Source organism: Camelus ferus, chromosome 13, assembly GCF_009834535.1.
Source record: "Camelus ferus isolate YT-003-E chromosome 13, BCGSAC_Cfer_1.0, whole genome shotgun sequence".
NCBI lineage: Eukaryota > Metazoa > Chordata > Mammalia > Artiodactyla > Camelidae > Camelus > Camelus ferus.
This window is the reverse complement of record NC_045708.1, coordinates 36,767,093-36,788,063: the sequence shown is the minus strand read 5'-3', so window position 1 is coordinate 36,788,063 and position 20,971 is coordinate 36,767,093.

Here is a 20,971-nt window from a genome sequence, read left to right as displayed (position 1 = left end):
TAGGCACTAGGGAAACTGATACACCAGATCTGGCTTGTTCTTGATGGAGCCCAGGGTCCAGCTGGGAAGACAAGTAAACAAATGAGTTACTTTGCTCCCCCTCCCACCGAAAGTTTTTAGAGAGCACAGAGGAGAGTGATTAGACCATTTGGGTGACAATCAGAAAGGATTATTGGAAGCAGAACTGTGTTAAATTGGCATGGGCCTGAGTGCTCTAATTTTGGAGTCCCTATTTTATAAAATCACTATTTTATTTAAATACACTCATGTCTCATATTAAATATAACCATTTTGCTGTATGCCCTCTTCTCCAAGATTGCCTTCTTTCCTATTAATAATTTCTACTTAAATAGGTGTATCTCTAATGCCACGTTTGTTATCTGAATCTTTCATACATCCCTAAGAGTCAGTGCTTAATTCTCTAGCTTGGAAAAGTAAAATGATTGGATCATTTGGGAGGAAATTTTGAGGCATTCGCCTCTTTTCCCCTGTTGCCATTTTCCTTGTCTCTGAAATACTGCAACAGCTTCTTAATGAAGTCCTTACCTCTGCACCATCAATCCATTCCCCACACTACTGCCATGAAAAATGTGATCAGAGAGCATTCATAGACTTGTGGTTCAAGAATTTAGGATGGCATTTGGGCCTTGAATCATTTGGTCCCATCCTGATCTCCCATGACTCCACCTCCAACCAGACATCCTATACTGCAGCCTCATCACACTTCTTACCATGCCCTCAGATTTCACTATGCTTTACCATCCCCTGACCTTTTGCCATGCTGTTCCCTTCTGTTGAAATCTGACCATCTTTTAGGACCCTCCTTAAATACCACTTTCTGCATGATTTCACTTAGTTGGAGTATATGTAACAATATAAATGGGATCTTTATTGTATTGTGTATATCTATATAACGTGAATATTTTAACATAATTATATCTATATAAAATCACAAATTTATATAAATTCATAAAAACATAATATATAAAATTACATCATATATAACATTATATACATATATAAAATCATATGTGTATAATTTTATGATTAACTTCCATTTATAAGCCTGAGCCAGAATATAAGAGCACTGAAAGGTACATACTGACATTCCTGTTTCACCGGAATAGAAACATGGCTTTGCATGCCTACTCAGGGGGAAAGCCAGTATTTGAATCATATACCAGTTGCCTTTATTAGTTTGTGGGACTACATCTTTCTCATGTTGATATTCTTCTCTCAGTATATAAAAACAGGGGAATGGGGAAAGACTTATCTGGAATGCCTTTGGCATCCACATGTACCTTTGTAAGGAAGTAGCTATTCAGTGATTTTTCTTCCTAATCCATATTTATAAAGGAGCCCTTGGGAAGTGGCCTGTAGATCAGAGAGTGCGACCCAATCACATAACAATTTTAAATCGAAAAAGTTACCAAGACTCTTGATGTGACAGAGACTCTATTAGACCTAACTCTTGTCCGGCTCCTCTGAGCCCTCAAGGCACCTAACCTGGGGCTCTGTCCTTGGCCCACTTATTCCAGTTTTAGCAAGAATCCAGCTGAGTCGGTTTAGTCAGAATCCGTTTCTGTCAATATATGACCACCTTGGCCTGCCTTCAGCAGAAATCCTATCAGTGGGTTTAGGCAAGATTCCCTTTATCCTCGATATTTCCTGTTAGTAATTTTCCTATCCACTGACTCCCATCCTATTCCTTGCCCATAAATCCCCACTTGTCCTTTTTGTGTTCAGAATGGAGTCCAGGTCTACAATGAGGTCTCTCTTCCCCTACTGTGACAGTTTCTGAATAAAATCTGACTTAACTGCTTTAACTTGTCTGGTTCTGGTTTTATCTGACCCTAGGAGATCTAATGCAGAAGCAGATATGAGAATCTAGCATCTAGCATCTTTTATTGAGCCAGATATTTTTTAATGGACTTAACTTTTTTAGGCAAGTTTTAGTTTCACATCAAAATTGAGCAGAAATTACAGAGATTTACCATATACTCCTGTCCCCTTACATGCATAGCTTCCCCCCATTATCAACATCCTGCACCAGAGTGGTACAATTAATGAGCTATCACACAAAATCCTTGTTTATGTTAGTTTCACTCTTGGTGGTGTACATTCTATGGGTTTGGACAGCTTTATAATGATATGTATAATCATACAGAATAGTTTCGCTGCCATAAAAGTCTTCTGTGCTCAGCCTATTCATTCCTCCCTCACCTCTAACCCCTGGAAACCACTGATTTCTTAACAGTCTCCATAGTTTCACCTTTCCCAAAATATATAGTTAGAATCATACAACAGGTAGCCCTTTCACACTGCACTTAGTAATATACAGTTAAGTTTCTTCATGTCTATCCATGGCTTGATAGCTCATTTCTTTTTAGCACTGAAAAATACTGCACTGTCTGGATGTCCTACAGTTTATTTATTCATTTACCTACTGAAGGATATATTAGTTGCTTCCAAGTTTTGGAAATTATGAATGAGGTTGCTATAAACACCTGTGTACAGGGGTTTTTTTCCCCAATTTTTTATTGCAGTAAAATACACTTAACATAAAATTTACCACCTTAACCATTTTTAAGTGTACAGTTCAGTGCTATTGAATACATTCATAATATGCAAACATTACCATCTCCAGAATGCTTTTTGTCTTGTAAAACCAAAACTACCCATTAAACAATAACCCTCCATAGTCCCCTCCCCTCAGCTGCTGGCAACTACCATTCTACTTTCTGTCTCTATGATTTTGACCACTCTATAATCATATAAGTATAATCATACAGCATTTGTTCTTTTGTGACTGGCTTATTTCTCTTAGCACAATGTCTTCAAGGTTTATTCATGTTGTAGCATATTGCAGAACTTCCCTTACTTTTTAAGGCGGAATAATATTTCATTGTATGTATATGCCACATTTTTCTTACCCATTAATTCATTGATGGGCACTTGAGTTGCTTCCACATTTTAGCTAGTGTGATGCTGCTTTGAATACGGAGCTACAAATAATCTTTACAAGACCTTGGTTTCAATTTTTTGATTATATATCCAGAAGTGGAATTGCTGGATCATCTGGTAATCCTGTGTTTAATTTTTTGAGGAACTGTCATACTGTTTTTCACAGTAGCTATACATTTTACATTCTTATGAACAGACTGTTTACAGGTTTCTATGTGGCTGTAAGTTTTCAACTAATTTGGGTAATACCAAGGAGCGCAATTGCTAGATTGTATGGTAAAAGTATGTTTAGTTACATAAAAAAACTACTAAACTGTCTTGCAAAGTGGCTGTACCATTTTGCTTCCCCACCAGCAATGAATGAGCATTTCTGTTGCTCCATATTCTCACTAGCTTTTGGTGTTGTCAGTGTTCTGGGTTTTGGCCATTGTGATAGGTATATAGTTGTTTAATTTTAATTTCCTTGCAATCTTCCTTTCATATGCTTATCTGTATATCTTAATTGATGAGGTGTCTGTTGAGGTGTTGGACCCATTTTTCCTAAGGGTTGTTTATTTTCTTGTTGTTGAGTTATATTTTAGAGAGTAGTCCATTATCAGATATATCTTTTCAGGTATTTCTTCCCAGTCTGCAGCTTGTCTTTTCATTCTTTGACAGTGTCTTTTGCACAGCAGAAATTTTTAATTTTAGTGATATCTGGCTTATTAATCCCTTATTTCATGTGTTGTGCCATGGGTTATAGATAAAAAAATCATTACCAAACCCAAAGTCATCTAGATTTTCTCCTATGTTATCTTCTATAGATCAAATTGGAAAGAACTAACATCTTGACAATATTGAGTCTTCTTACCTGTGAACGTGGACTATCTCTCCATTTACTTAGTTCTCCTTTGATTTCATTAATCAGAATTTTATAGTTTTTCTCAAATAGACCTTGTATATATTTTATTAGACAAGTATCTAAGTACTTTATTTTTGGAGTGCTAATGTAAATGATATTTTAAATTTTAATTTTAATTTCAAATTCCACTTGGTCCTTGCTGGTTATATAGGAAGGTGATTGAGTGTTTTTTTTAATTGAAGTATAGTAGATTTATAATATTGTGTCAGTTTCAGGCATATAGCAAAGTGATTCAGTTATATATATATATATATATATATTCAGTAATATATATTATTTTTCAGATTCCTTTCCATTATAGGTTATTACAAGACATTGATTATAGTTCCCTGTGCTATACAGTAAATCCTCGTTATTTATCTATTTTATGTATGGTAGTGTCTGTCTGTTAATCCCATACTTCTAATTTATCACTCCCCCTTCCTCTTTGGTAATCATAAATTTGTTTTCTATGTCTGAGTCTATTTGTTTTGTAAATAAGTTCATTTATGTCACTTTTTTAGATTCCACATATAAGTGATAGCATATATTTTTCTTTGTCTGACTTACTTCACTTAGTATGGTGATCTCTAGGTCCAGCCATGTTGCTGAAAATGGCAATATTTCATTTTTATGGCTGAGTAGTATTCCATTGTATATATTTACCACATCTTTTTTATCCATTCATCTGTTGATGGACATTTAGATTGCTTCCATGTCTTGGCTATCATAAGTAGTGCTGCTTTGAACATTGGTGTGCATGTATCTTTCCAAATTGGAGTTTTTGTCTTTTCTGGATATATGTCCAGGAGTGGGATTGCTGAATCATATGGTAATTCTATTTTTAGTTTTTAAAGGAACCTCCATACTGTTTTCCATAGTGGCTGCACCAATTTACATTCCCACCAACAGTGTAGAAGGGCTCCCTTTTCTTCACATCCTTTCCAGCATTTATTATCTGTAGGTTTCTGATGGATGGCCATTTTTACTAGTATGAGATGATATCTCATTGTAGTTTTGATTTGCATTTCTCTAATAATCAGCAATGTTGAGCAACTTTTCATGTGTCTGTGGAAAGCAACTGACTTTTGTACGTTAACTTTGTATCCTCTAAAAAAAAGAACAAAAGAAAAGAATACAAAAATATTGTATCTTCCAATCTTACTATAGCCACTTATCAGTTCCAGGAGTTTGTTGCTTTTGTTGTTGATTCTTTTGGATTTTCTATAGAGAGGATCATGTCTTCTATTAACAAAATCATTTTGATTTCTTCCTTTTCAATTTGTGTATCTTTGATTTCCTTTTCTTGTCTTAATTGCATTACTAGGACTTTTGGTACAATGCTGAAAAGCAGTGGTGAGAGGCGACATCCTTGCCTTGTTCCTTATCTTAGTGGAAAAGTTTCTCACCAATATTAGATTCTCACCATACAGTATAATGCTATCTGTAGTTTTTTGGTAGCTATTCTTTATCCAGTTGATGAAGTTCCTCTCTATTCCTAGTTTACTGAAAGTATGTATCATGTATGGGTGTTGGATTTTGTCAAATTCTTTTTCTGAACCTATTGGTATGATTATATAATTTTTCTTCTTTAGCTTGTAATGTGATGGATTACATTAATTGATTTTCAAATGTTGAACCAACCTTGCATACCTGGGGTAAATGTCACTTGGTATATAATTCTTTTTATACATTTTTAGAGTCTATTTGCTAATATTTTATTTAGGACTTTTTGCATCTATGTTTATGAGAGATATTGGTCAGTTTTCTTTTCTTGCAATTTCTTTGTCTGGTTCTGGTAACAGGGTAATGCTGGCCTCATAAGATGAGCTAGCAAGTATTCCCACTGCTCTATCTCCTGAAAGAGATTGAGAGAATTGACATAATTTTTTTTGCTTAAATATTTGGTAAAATTCACAAGTGCACTTATCTTAGTCTGCTGCTTTCTGTTTTAGAAGGTTATTAATTATTGATTCAACTTCTTTAATAGATATAGACCTATTCATATTCCCTATTTCTTTCTGTGTGAGTTTTGGCAGATTGTATTTCTCAAGAAAGTGGTCCATTTCATCCAGGTTGTCAAATATACGTGCATAGAATTATTCATAGTATTCATTTATTATCCTATTAATGTGTACGGGATCTGAAGGGACATCCCTTCTTTCATTTTGGATGTTAATAATTTGTGTCCTCTTTTTTTCATAGTTAGCCTAGCTTTAAGTTTTATTGATTTTATTGATCTTTTCAAAGAATCAGCTATTAGTTTCATTAATTTTCTCTACTGAGTTCATGTTTTTAATTTCACTGATTTCTGGTCTTATTTTTATTATTTCTTTTCTTCTGTTTCCTTTGGGCTCAATTTGCTCTTTTTTTTTTCTAGTTTCCTAAGGTGGAAATTTAGATGATTGATTTTAGATCTTTCTTCTTTTCTAATACATGCATTCAATGCTCTAAATTTCCCTCTAAGCAGTGCTTTGCTACATCCCACAAATTTTGATAAATTTTGTTTTTATTTTCATTTAGTTCAAAATACTGTTTAATTTCTCTTAAGAGTTCTTCTTTGACTCATATGTTATTTAGAAGTTTGTTGTTTAATCTCTAAGTATTTAGGGATTTTCCAGCTATCTTTCTCTTACTGGTTTCTAGTTTAATTTCATTGTGGTCTGACAGCAGACACTGTATGATTTCTTTTCTTTTAAATTTGTTAACATATGTTTTATAGCCCAGAATATAGTCTATCTTGGTGAATGTTTTATGTGACCTTGCAAAGAATGTGTATTCTGCTGTTGTTGGAATATAGTGGTCTACAAATATCCATTATACTCATTCTATTGATGGTGTTGTTAAGTTCAACTATGTACTTACAGATTTTCTACCTGTTAGATCCATTCATTTCTTACAGAGTGGTGCCAGATAATAAAGAGATGTGAAAAAGTAGAACATTTTTCTTGGAAACATAGTTCTTTTTCATAAAAATATGTTATTTACGTTAACAGGTAATGGGCTTAATGTTATTTTTTAAGTGAATTAAATATATAGTTTAATTTCTCAGTTTTACTTTCTAAAATGATATATAGATAAATATAAATTATATAAACAAAAGTTCATTGGGGTCTTCAATAATTTTAAAAAGCATATAATGATCCTAAGATAAAAAAAGTTTGAGAATTGCTCAAAAGCCTAAAGCCTTCCTATTCAAAGTGTGTTCCACGGATCAGCACTACCTGAATTACCTGGGAACTTGTTAGAAATGCACTCTTAGGCTCCACATGAGACTGAGTAAATAAGAATGTACATTATACCATGATCCTTTGGTGATTTACATGCACATTAAAGTTTGAGAAACACTTGTCTAGTGGTGTTAGACAATCTTCTTCACCCTTGAGTTTTATAGGGTCACCAGGAGCAGTTGAGGAGGATGGAAGATGAAGGACTCAGATATAAAGGAGAGCTTCGATGAAGGCATAGTGGAGAGAGCCATCATCACCATCCATTCCCATAACTCTTGTAAAACTTGTAAAACTTGTAAAACTGAGATATAGCGATTTTCTCCAGCACCATTAGTTAAAAAGACTATTCTTTTATCATTGAATGGTCTAGGCATTCTTGTCAAAAAACATTTGACTATATATGTAATGGTTTATTTCTGGGCTCTGTATTTTATCCCATTGGTCTGTATGTCTGTATCCATGCCAGTACTACACTGTTTTGATTACTGTAGTCCTATGTTTTCTCCTAAGGGTTTTGTTGTTTTAGGTTTTATATTTAGGCCCTTGATTCATTTGTAATTTTATTTTCTATGGTGTTAGGTAAAGGTCCAGCTTCATTATTTTGTATATATATATGTATATATATACCTCCAGGGTAATGCTGGCCTCACAGAATGAGTTAGGAAGTGTTTAAATTTTGCAAAAGTTTGGGAAGGATTGGTATTAGTGCTTCTTTAAATGTTTGGTAGAATTCACCAGTAAAGTGATCAGGTCTAGGGCTTTTCTTTGTAAGGAGATTTTTTAAAATTGTGAATTCAATCTCTTTACTAGTTATACGTCTATTCAGATTTTCTGTTTCTTCATAATTTTGTCCTGGTAGGTTTTATTTTTCTCTTAATTTGTCCATTTAATCTCGGTAATCCAATTTGTTGCTATGTATTTGTTAACAGTACTCTCTTATAATCCCTGTTATTTCTGAAGAATCTGTAGTTATGTCCCCACTTTCATTTCTGATTTTAGTAATCTGAGTCTTCTCTCTTTTTTTTCAGTCCATCTAGCTAGAGTTTGTCAATTTTGTTGATTTTTTGAAGGAGCAATTTATAGTTTCATTGATTTTCCCCCATTGTTTGTATATTCTCTGTTTAATTATTTCTGCTCTATCTTTATCATTTCTTTTTCTGCTAGCTTTGGGTTTAGTTTGCTTTTCATTTTTTAGTTCCTTAAGTTGAAAAATTAGATTGTTGATTTGAGATCTTCGTTGTTTTTTAAAGGTGTTTATAGCTACAGATTTCTTCCTTAACACTGATTTTGTTGAGTCTTATAAGTCTTGGTATGTTGTGTTTTTGTCATTCATGTCTAAACGTTTCCTAATTTCCCTTATGACTTCTTCTTTAAACTATTGATTGTTTAAAAGTATGTTGTTCGATATACATAGTTTTGTGAATTTTTCAATTTTCCTTGTTATTGGTTTCTAACTTCATCCTTTTTTGATCAGAGAATATACCTGGCATGATAGTTATCTTTTAAAATTTACTGAGACTTCATTTGTGGCCTAATATATGGTCTATCCTAGAAAAAATGTCCAATGTGCACTTAAGAAGAATGTATATGCTGTGTTTATTGGGTAGAGTGTTCGGTATATGTCTCTTAGATCTAGTTGGTTTATTTTGTTATGTTCTTTATTTTCTTACTTACCTTCTGTCTGGTTGTTCTATACATTATTGTGAGTGAGTTACTGAAGTCTCCAACTATTGTTGTAGAAAATTCTACTTCTTCCTTCAATTCTGTCAGGTGGAAAAGAGAAAAATGAGGGGGGCAGATAGAGAGGCCAGCCCTTTAAGTTCCCTGGAAATCACTTTAGTTGGATGGGTAGGTGCTTGCAACAAGGTGGGAGGTGCAACAACAATAACTGCCTGCTTCTTTGTCTGTACCTCTGTGATTAGAATCAGCAATTGGTGATCAGAGCACAGATCCCAATATCTGGAGGACAGAGTCCATTTTGCTCACCCTGGCTCCCTCAAGCTGTGTTCAAGCTGCTCCAGGAATGTGCACAGCTGCTACCACTAAGGGTGGTGGATGGATAGCTGCTACTGTGCTAAAAGCTGAAATTAACCACAATTTACCTTCTAACATCACTGTGGTGGTTGCAAGCAAGACTTCAATAGACTCCAGAGTTCCAAATAGTTACAGGAGGCAGATTCTGCTAGTGCAATTGCTGTTTAGGTGGGGAGACAGAATCCTGATGCTTTATACTTTGCCATCTTCCCAGAATCCTCTCTTGGTAACATTTTGCCCTCTGAAAAATGAGTTGTGGTGCTTACAATCTTAACAGTAAAAACCAAGAACTAAAACTGCCTGTAGTCCTCTTCTGGGGTTTTATTATAAAGGAAAATTTTAAATAAAAAATAAAATAAGGAAAATTATATATATATATATATATATTTCACTAAAAGATGATCTCAGAAACAACAATCTAAATGTTTGCTTATAGGGAAATGATTAAGTAATTGTGTATTTACTATAAGAGGTATTTTCTAAAATGGTCACTTGCTACAATATTACTCCCCATTCCCTTGCCTTGCTTTGCTTTGCTTTATACCAACTGACATTTTATTATATATGTATTGCTCGCTGTATGGCTCTCTTACTGGAATTAAGTCCACTGGGTAAGGGTTTTGTCATATTCACTATAGAATCCTCAGCATCTAAAATAGACTGTGGCAAATTATAAAAATTATGTAAATATCTGTTGGATATATGTATGAATGGAACATGAAATTTTCTTGGGAAATATTATTTAGTAAAAATACCAAAAATTAAATGTGTTCTCTCATTAAAACAATGAAAAAATGACATACATGTTGACAGAGTTTGGAACGTAGGAACTTGGAGACAATGATCACCAAGGTAATGTGGAGAAGTAAGAACAGTTTACAGGATAGAAGACAGCATTGTTGGCAATGATCTCTCTCCCTCTTTCTCTTTATTCTTGCTATTAATGTTTCAAAATGGTTTGTGCACTGAAAAAAAAAAACTTTAAAAAACCATCATTTTCCTGAGGCAAATAGAAAGTATGGATAGGATATACTTGCCATACTTATTCTTGACAAATGGGGCTCTGTATTCCAGAGTGGGAAGGAACAGTCCTTGGAGCTCTCAGAGAGAGAAAAATAAGGACAGAGAAGGAGGGTGATTTGCTTAGTGATTGAACAGTAAGTCACAGAATATGTTATCATAAAGGTATGTGGGGAGAAGAGGATGGAAACTAGCTTCTCTGGTCTGTGTCCACAGATTCTATTCTGAATTTAATAATGGGACATTGATAACCAGGCAAGGCCAGAACAGAGAATCACACATTTTATGTATGTTGCAAAGGTGCTCAAGGCAGGAAACAAATGGCAGCTGAAATTCAGATTTTACTCTACTCTCCAAGCCACTGAAACCTGGTGTGGGGCGGTATCTGCCCAGAGGACATACTTTTTTCCTAATTTCCACAAAGGTATCACAGGGGACAGGTATTGGAATGGGACACTGATTTAGCATGTTGGAGTCTGACGCCAAGTAAAATAACCTCTTAGTTGCACCACGTCAGCCTCTACTCTAGTAAGGACTAAGGTCAGGCTCAATGTGTAGTTTTCAAATAACCATATGAGAAGGCATGATTAATATTCATGACACACAGTCTATTACCCAGGCTTGCATACATGTTGGAAGACAGAAGTTTATATGCTGGATGGAAGTATAGAGCATTTATTGGCCTTATCTTCCTCTAATTCTACTGCCATGATTTAATGAAAAAATGGGGTGGAAGAGTTGCAAATAGAAACATAGAAAAGCCCTGGAGTCACAACTCTTAGAATCATCAATAGGAAAAACATTAAGTTGAAATGAAGTCTCCAATCACCTTCTCTCTATACCTCTCTGACTGCCTCAGGAAAAAAAAGTTCAAATAATTTCAGGTTTATACTCCTCACATCTTCCACATCAATCATATGAACTCCTCAATGTTTCCCAAACGTACCATGTTCTCTCAACCTGCCCCTTCTTGGCCCGTGCCTAGAAAGCCTTTCACTATCTTCTCTTCTCAGCAAATTCGCTTCAGCTTTAAAACTTATCTCTAAGCTCATTTCTCTAGGAAGTCTTCCTAATATTCCCTCTTCCCCACTGTATACATTTCCTCCTCCTTCTGTGTCCCCCCAGCACTTGGCATAACTCTCTATTAGCATCTAGCTTTATCTGTGAACATATCTACTGCTCTCATTAGATTGGGCTATCCTAGAATAGAGTTTATATCTTTTTAAATGTTTATATCTTGTCTCAGAATCTAACACAGTACCCAACAGGGGAATTTCAGAAATGTTTGTTGAATCATGAATGAATGAATGAATGAATGAGTGTTATAATGATACATGCATGGATCTGGAGGCAGAAGATCTGGGTTCAATTCTTTGTTTTACTGTTAACTTTCTTTATATGGTAAATTAAATACGGCCACAAATCCTTTGATGTTCCTCCTATTAAGAGATAGTGTCTATGTCCTTTCCCCTTGAATCTGAGCAGACTCTGACTGCTTTAGGTAGTAAATAAAAGATGGCAGAAATAATACTGCCAGTTTTCAAACCCAGGACTTAAAAAAAAACTGGAAGCTTCCATTTCCTATCTCTTGGAACACTGACTCTTGGATCCTTTGGGTGTCACGTAAGATATTTGACATCCCTTCTGGACACACTTCATGAAGAGGCTTTGAGACTACATGCAGAAAGGGGACTGACTGAGCCTAGCCTTCAAGAGAAGGACAAGGGCTTAGTCAAATCTAGCCCTCCAGTTTTCCTTGCCAATGGCTCAGTCATGTGAGTGAAGCTATCTTGGATCCTCCAGACCAGCCTAACTTCCAGATGAATACCGTCAACTGACCCCAGTTCATTTCACGTAGGGCTGAAGAATTGGCCCTACTCCACAAAATCAAGAGATATAATGATAAAAAAAAAACTACCGCGTTTTGGGATGGTTTGTTAGGCAACAACTTATTACCAGAACAGAAGTTGATAACTGGAAATGGGACATTTCTAATACCCCAAACACGTGACACTGGCTTTGAGACTGGGCAATGGGTGGGGACTTGAAGGATCTAGAGGAGTCTGTTAGTGAAAGCTAAAAAGGCCTGGAGGGGGTTATTGGTGATTACTTTCAGAACAGTCAAGGAATTGTTGTTGAAAACTAGAAGAAGTTTTGGCAACATGGTTACTTGTGATGACATGGAAAATAGAAAGTTACCTAATAAACCTGAGGATCTGGCTGGAGAGTTTTCAGGCAGAAAGTCCAAAGTGTCAACTGGTTTTTTCTAGCTATTTATAATACAATACGAGAATAGAGAGGTAAACTAAAGAAGGGCCCAGGATACTATTTCCAGCCAGCACAAGGATCTCAAAGAAAAAAATGGCCTCACGGTAAAGATCAAATCTAAGGTGTTGCCAACAAAAGGAGATCACAAGGTGAAAACAAGTCAAAGATTCAACTGTAAAACCTTTTATTAAAACCTCAGAAAGATTTTTTTTAAATTGAGACAATATTGGTTTATGACAGTCATATGTACATTATGTTTAGACTTCTGTATACATTACAGCATGCTACCACCAAAAGTTTAACTTCCATCCATCAGTTGATCCCCTTTGCCCATTTCACCCTCCCTCCACACCCCTTCCCTTCTGGTAATCACTACTTTGTTCTCTTTATTTGTGTGGTTTTTTTTTGGTCTGGCCTGCTTTGGTTTTATTTTATTTTATAATATTCCACATATGAGTGAAATCATAAGGCATTTGTCTTTCTCTGACTTATTTCACTTAGTGTTATACCCTCAAGATCCATCCATGTTGTGGCAAATGGCAAGATTTCATCTTTTTTATGGCTGAATAATAGTCCAATAGACAGATAGACAGACAGATACACATATGATGCCACATTTTTAATCCACTCATCTGTTGATGGGCACTTAGGCTGTTTCTATATCTTGGCTATTGTAAATAATGCTGTGATGAACATAGGGGTGCATGTATTTTTTTCTAATTAGTGTTTTCATGTTCTTTGGATAAATACTCAGAAGTGGTTGGAGAGTTGGAGAACTCAGGTTTATTCTGCCAGTGCGCCCAGAAGAGTTAACACTTCAAGCTCTGGACCCCATCTGTAGGTTTACACAGGCCTTTTATAGGCTGCCAGTTTTACACTTTGCAACATCATATGCAAATAAAGTACAACAGAAGTTGACCAACCAGGAACAAGCTTTGTAGAAACAGACCAATCAGGAGTGAGCTCCATGCAAATGAACTACTACAAATGGACCAATCAGTTAGGGAAGTCGACCAATCAGAAGTGAGAGTAATAACCAATCAGAAGTGAGAATAATAACCAATCAGGACTGAGAGTAATAACCAATCAGGAGTGAAGGAAATAACCAATCAGAAGTGAGCTCAGGGAACAAATAGCATTCTAGGTTTAAGTTAGCTGCTTTAGAGGCAAAAAGTGAGATAGAGCCTCTGGGCCAGGGAACCAGACGGTGCTGGGAGGAGAGCGGAGGCCCTGACTAGGGGTCCTACCGGTCTTTTTATGGGGCTTCCAGCCTCAGAATAGCTAGATCATAGAATGGTTCTAATCTTAATTTTTTGAGGAAACTCAATACTGTTTTCCATGTGGCTGAACCAATTTTCATTCCCACCAATAGTGTAGGTCAGAAAGATTTAAGGCACTGTCTCATAGAACCTTTCAAAGTTATTCCTAGTGGAAAAAATTTCTTTCTGAGGATCTTAATGCTATGCCTCATGGACCCTCTGTGTTAAACAGTAGGGTTTCTAAGAATCTTAAGGGTGTGATTCCATAGCAGGTTCACAGAGGGCCCAAGGTTAAGAAAGGCTATCTGAAAGAGATTTGTGGGTGTGTTTTTTAGATAATGAAGTACAGTATAATCTGATACACAGGAACCTCCCCCCCCCCCCAATTTTAAAAGGATTACATTAGCTTGGTCTGAAACTGACAGAGACAATATGAAATGAAAAGAGGTCCTTGGACTCCCAGTCAGCTATGGGCAGACGGCAGGCTGAGAAAACTACTCAATTAATAATGGGCTATTTCTTGTGGAAAAAGAAGGATGATTCAAAGGGCAGAACCAAAACTCTGAGGGAGCAGATCTAGACCTTAAAGAACTGGCATCATGTGCTTTGCTAGATTTCAAAATTTCTGTGCGCCAGTGACTACTTTGTGCTTCCATTCCTTCTACCCACCACCACCACCACCACCACCCTCTTCTGAACAGCAGTGTCTACTGCAGCTATCATATGTCTATCTCACCATTGTAGTTGGATGTGTATGGGGAAGATAACTTTTCTCTTTAGTTCAGAGAGCTTCAGGTTGAAAGGAACAATGCTCAAGAAGCTATACTCTAGGAACTACATCTGAGGAAATTCACCCACCCCTGGAACTTAGTCAGATGGTGAGATCACGGACCTTGATCTTGAGTCTGATGCTATTATAGGTTAAGTTTTGAGGGGTAGGTCCCTCAAGAAGGTGAGTGTATTTTGCATGTGGGAAGAATGTAAATAATTTGTGGCCAAAGGGCAGATGGTGACAGATTAGAGACGGCTGTAAATTCTTTGATCCTCCTCCCACTGACAAAGGAGGTCTATGTCTCCTCCTCTGGAGTCTGGATGGGCTCTATGATTGTTTTGACCAGTAGAATACTGCAAAGGTGACACTGCTAATTTCCAAGCCCAAGTCTTAAGGGACTGGTAACTTCTACTTCCTGTCTCCTGGGAACATTTTCTCTTTGAACCCTGAGCCACCATGTACCCTGATGGAGAGATCACATTCAGACTATCTGGATGGGGAGAGGGAGCCAAATAAAGCCAGCTTTCCAGCTGTTACTGTCAAGGCTCAAGGCACTGAGTGAAGCTAAATGAATACCACTGAATGAGCTCGCTTGACTCCATGTGGAAAAGAAGTAACTAGTCCAGCCCTGACTGGATTCTTGATGCACAAAATTGTGAGAAATAATAAGATGGTTGTTGATCTAAGCCACTGAACTTTGGGATAGTTGGTTACACAACAATAGATAACAGATCTTCATGACCTTGGGGTCAGTCTCTTTTCTCTAGAACTAATTCTTCAGCTTGGGCAGTATTGGGCTAGGTTAGGGGAATTCTAAGGGCCTCAACTGCTCTGATTTTCAGTTCTGATATATCTGAAGGTGGCTGGACTACACCAGATGGCATTTAGACATGTGTTAAATGACCAGAGTAACATAGAACATATATAATTAGGTACTCAATAAATATTTTAGTGAGTTTTGAAGGATGAAGAACTGGGTAAGTACAGGTGAAGGAAAGGACACTCAGGCAGAATGAACAGCATGTACAAAAATGCAAAAATCCAGACAACTTAGGAACTGCAGGCATTCAGAACTGCTGAAATAGAAAGCACAAGGGAGCATGAGAGAGATGAAGCTGGAAATGTAGACAAGGCGAAGAGACTTGTGTGCCTGGCCAAGTGTTTTAGGCTTTATCTATAGACTCTGGGAGACCTCTGAAGGAAAATGATCACTGACCCATCAGTCAGAAAGATGACATTATTCCTCTTTTTATGCATATAGAAATTGAGGTTTTGTCACTTGTCCAAGATCACATAATTAGTAGGTGGCAGATCCAGGATTTGAATCCATGTCTAACAGCTTTGAAACTAGATTTTAAAAGACTTCAGAAGTTAATATAGTTTTATTTTAAAAATCATTTTGAACTTAGTCTACATGACTATGTATAAAGTATAGTAGAAGAGATGTGAAAGTTAATGTCATAAGCAACATGAATTGCTTATGATTAAATTTCCCTGGAGGGGAATAGAAGTGATTAATTTTCCTTGGAGAAGTGAATAAAGCTGCTGAGAAAAGAGGACAGTTAACTTGCTAATTCATTTTTCACTTTTTATGATTTTAAACCAGAGTTAAAATTCATCGAGCTCTAACTACATGCCTGTCATTGTTCTGTTTTATACGTTTATTTATGTCTCACAACAACCCTGTGTAAGCAGGTACTATTATTTCCTTCTTTTTTTCTAAAGCAAAGAGTAACTTGTTCAAATCACATATTTAGTAATCCTGGGCTGGATCCTGGTGAACCAGACATCATGCTTTTAACCATAAGTAGGTTAAAAGTGAGCCTTTAAAATAGGGAGGAGATTCTTAGGCCAAAGGACATTTAAGAGAGAAATACACATGCAAATGTTTGATGTCATGAAAGTTCACTGTGTTCTAAGAATAACATTTCAGGAAAGTTTAGGGAAATTTAGAGAAAGAACATTGTGTGTGTGTGTGTGTGTGTGTGTGTGTGTGTGTGTGTGTGTGTGTGTGTGTGTGTGTGTGTGTGTTACGAAATGGAGAGAGAAGATGAAAGAAGAAAGAAGAGGGTGCTAGAAATGTAGTTTGTGACCAGGTAATGGAAGGCTTGGATGCTAGACAAAAGTTTGGACTTGATCTTATAGGCTTTGGGAAGGCACTGAAGTTGATTTTCTTCTTTTCTTTTTTTGATCAAAGGAATGCCACGATTAGGTCTGTATTTCTGTATTTTAGACAGAGCAATCTGGCAGCAAGGAGAAATAGATTGAATGGAAGAGACTGCAGGCACAGAGAAGGGAGTCAAGACTTAGCTGCAGTGTCTGATATCAAGGCCTGAACTAGGATGATGGTAGCGGGACAGAGGAAAGAGAACCTAGGAACATGTGGAATAGTGCTTATTTTCATAGCTAATGTCTATTTCCCACTGAGCATAATATTTTGAAAGATGATTAAATGCTGCTGGTTTTTTGCTTGGAGAGGCTTGGATGAAAAGCATATTTCCATAATTTGGAAAGTCAGGAACTCTGCCTTCAACTCAGTAATCCTTCACACAGGGCAAATCAGACACACTGAAGCCATAAGAGAATACACATACCAAAGAAGTTTGAACACTTCAGTGTGATCCTGGCCTTCCCATTTGTGATACTGTGCCATTGACAGCTGTTTTCCCTTTTCCCTCAAAGACAGGACATCAGCTGCATTTTAAGAACAGGTACATTTCTGAAAATGTCCACAGAAGGCCACAAAACTTGACCCAACCCAAATAAAACTGAATGAATCCTAAGGCAAATTCCACATTCTGCACATCCTGCCTCCTAACCTTAACAAACGTGACAAAGGAAACTTGCTGGCACTTCCAACCCTTTTCACATCAATTCCATTTGCCTGGAAAACATTCCCTTCCATTATTCTTCTCTGTGAAGCAGCTCAGATCCACCTCTTCCAACGCAAAGCTAGATCTGCACTCCTTTATGCTCCCACAGTGCCCTCCATATTTCTTTATTAAAGCACTTGTCATCTGTCTAATAGCTACTTGATTACCTATCTGTCTCCCTCACCTATGCTGTGAATTATTTCTTGAAGGGCAAAGCTTTAATTTTGCTAATTTATTTATCTCCAGTGCCAGGCAAGACATCAAACACATACATAAATGTTAAGTAACTTGCAGTCTGCACATAAATACATAATAAAAACCTTTAGTTAAGGAAATCCAAATGAAAATGATATGATGTTTAAAAAACAATTAAAAAATTTTAAAGGAATAAAAATAATACCTTCACATTGTTTTTAAAGTCAAATAATGCTATAAGGCTTATGATGAAAAATCCTAACCTCCAGCCCCATCCATCCTTAATCTCAACCCCCGGTCCAAATTCTTTTAGCTATTTCTTCTCGTATTTACTTCCACTACAAGATAATATGCTTATACTGATTCTTTTTGATTTATCAGTTTTAGACATTATCTTCCAAATTTCTCTTCTGGAAGATGAGGAGCGGTCCTCTTCCATCACCTTAGGCCCCTAATTCCTCCCCATAATGTAATTACAATATAACTTTGGACTAAATCAAAATTCACTTTTTGAATGATTGTAAATGTTGGTTACTGCTAAGCTAAGCACTGTACTATAATTCTATTTCCTTTCTTATACATACTATTCTTATGGGTGATATTAATAATTTTATTTTTCATTTGCTTAGTTCTCTATGTCAATATTTTCTATATTATCAAACATATCAGGTAATTTATCTGTTCCACTTATTTTCCTGAAGATACAAGTCCTAAAGCCCTCCATTCTCCTGTTCCAATCTTTACACATGCTAAACAGTGGTCGTCCTAGGAGTTTCTTTTATAATCATTATAGGGATTCTTTTTGCCTCTCTCCTGTGTTATATCTCCTGTTTCACTAATCCCACCTCTCACTCACTCTCTCTCTTTTTACTCTCTCATTTTAGTGGCACATATCCTGTAGCATATTCCTGGAAAAGAGGTATGAGAAGTAATCTTTTAAAAAAAGATTTTGCAAGTCTCAATATGCAATAATTTTTACCTTCACACTTGACTGGTGGTTCTCTGGATATAGAATTCTATTTTGAAAATATTTTTTGCACATTACTTTAAGGCATTGCTACTTTGTATTCTAGCTTCTAGTATTCGTTATTGAGAAATTTAATGTCATTTCAATTCTCTGGGTCCCTTATATGATACCATTGTTTTCCCCTGGAAGCTTGAGCATATTGTTATTAATCCCCTAATGTTCTGAAAATTCTTAATGATGCACCTTGACATAATTTTTGTTTTTGTTTTTTAAATCCATTGTGCTCAGTCCTTGATAAGACTTTACAAACTGGAAATATGTACTCTTTAGTTCTGGAAATTTTCTCTCGTATTTTTTCTTTAATAATTTTTCTTTTGTTTTTTTGCTTTCTCTTTTTGAAACTCACATTGTTTGGATGTTTGATTTTCTGAATTTGATTTTTCAGTTTTCTTATCACTTCTGTTGTCAAGCACTGTCTTTTTGTTCTGTTTTTTTAATTTTTGAGATTTCTTTAAATTTCCAATGATTTTTTAAAAAAAGTTTCTGCTATCACATTTTTAATTTTTTTGAGTTTAGTCTCTTATTATTCCTTTTTTTTTCAAAAAAAGAAAGCATCCTAGTCTTGCCTCCAGAATGTAATACCTATTCTTACCTTAGTATATTATTGATCATTTAAAATTTTTCTTCCGTTTCCTAATTTGTTTCCTTTGAGTTGCTTTATCTGTTTGTTTCTTTTGTGACTCTCGTTCTCAAGTCTCTTTTCAAATATTTGATGAAATTTTGCATTCCTTCAGATTTAGCAGTAAGGTAATAAAAAGTCAATTGGAAGCTCTGCGTGAATAGACGTAATATGTTGATTGGTGGCTTCACTGTAAAGCAATAGGGAGGCTACCTGACCATTTTGCTGGAGACTCCAAAATATCAGTATTGCAGTTCTTTTTTCTGAAATTAGTCAGTTTCTCCAGTTTCTTCTCTTGGGTAATTTAGGCAGGTATGACTGTCTGGCTATCCAACTGCTCTAAGCCGAGTAGGACAAGGGGCCAAAGGTCTCACCATGCAGTAAGCAGACATTCACTTAATCCCGTTTTTACTTGGCACTCCTCTCTCCCTACTATAGGCCCTAATTTATCTGGGCTTTGGCTTCTCAGGTTCAATTTTTCCTTAGATCAAATCTCTGGTCTCCTGCCACAGTAGGGAGATATACTAGCTTGGGTGATTGAGTTGGAGGAAGGGACCTGTAAGTCTAACTTCTCTAAACAGACTTTCAACCAATTTCCATACCTTATCCCTGCCTTCCTCAATTCGCTGTGCCTCAAATTACTGAGCCTTTCTCAGGAGGCAGTACAATGTAGTTGTTAAGGGAGCTCAGATAGCCTGGGCTTGAAATTTGGCTATGTGACCTTAGACATGTTATTTGACCTCATGCTTCAGTCTCCTCATTTGTAAAATGGTGAAAATAATAGTATCTACCTCAAAGGATGAAGATTAAATGAGTTTATATATGTAAAATGCTTATAACAATGCCCGATATCTACTAAGATACATGATAATACATTATTTTTATCCATTTATATTGTTTCCCACTGGAATATCCCCCCAGTACACACTTCAACTTTCTCAACCCTGATAACTTTTCCCACTTCTAAAAGTGTGTCCACTGACACCTTCTCTTGAATGCTCTTTCATTGTGAGTTGATACCTTTAAAACAATCATTTGTCTCATTTTATTGATGCTTTTGGAGAGAGGAGATAAGTGTATAAATAGATTATAATACATATGTATTATATATAAAACACACGTTATATATAATATATTATATATATAACACATTATAACATTATTTATATGTTATTATGTTAGAATTGGTTCAATTAGCCAAAATTTAAAGCATTGAAATTATAACACCTATGTTAATAAGATTGGGTAAAATGGAGTTCATTTATTGCTGTTATCCATATAAATCAATATAATTCTTCTGGAATATAGAAATCTATATTGAGTCATAAAAAACTTTGACCTTTAACTGGTTATCTTATGAAATTTTTAGAAGAAAAAAAATCAATAAACAAAAAGTTATTCATTTTAATTAAAAATGAGAAGCAATGAAAATTTCCAACAATCTCAATATGTTAAAATTCAGCAGATGTCTGGTGCATCCAGTTGATAATACTATATAGTAATTATTTTCAAATACAAATTATGTTAACATTTGGATATTACAGTATAACACTAAGTGCAAAGAAAAGGATACAGATATATGTTCACTATGGGTAAGCAATGTAAACTTTATATGCTATAAAGAGAATATGCAAAAATAAAACCAGTTGTTTCAGAGGTAGAATTAGGAAGGTTTTGCTTTTCTTTTAAAAAATCCCTTTTATGTTGTCATAAAAATGTTTTTATAATTAAAAAGAAACAACCCTTAAGCCTAAAGCTGACAAAAAACATAGTGATTGTGTCTACCAGGCCCCTTAGATGAAGATGAAAACTAAACTGTTCAGCCAAACA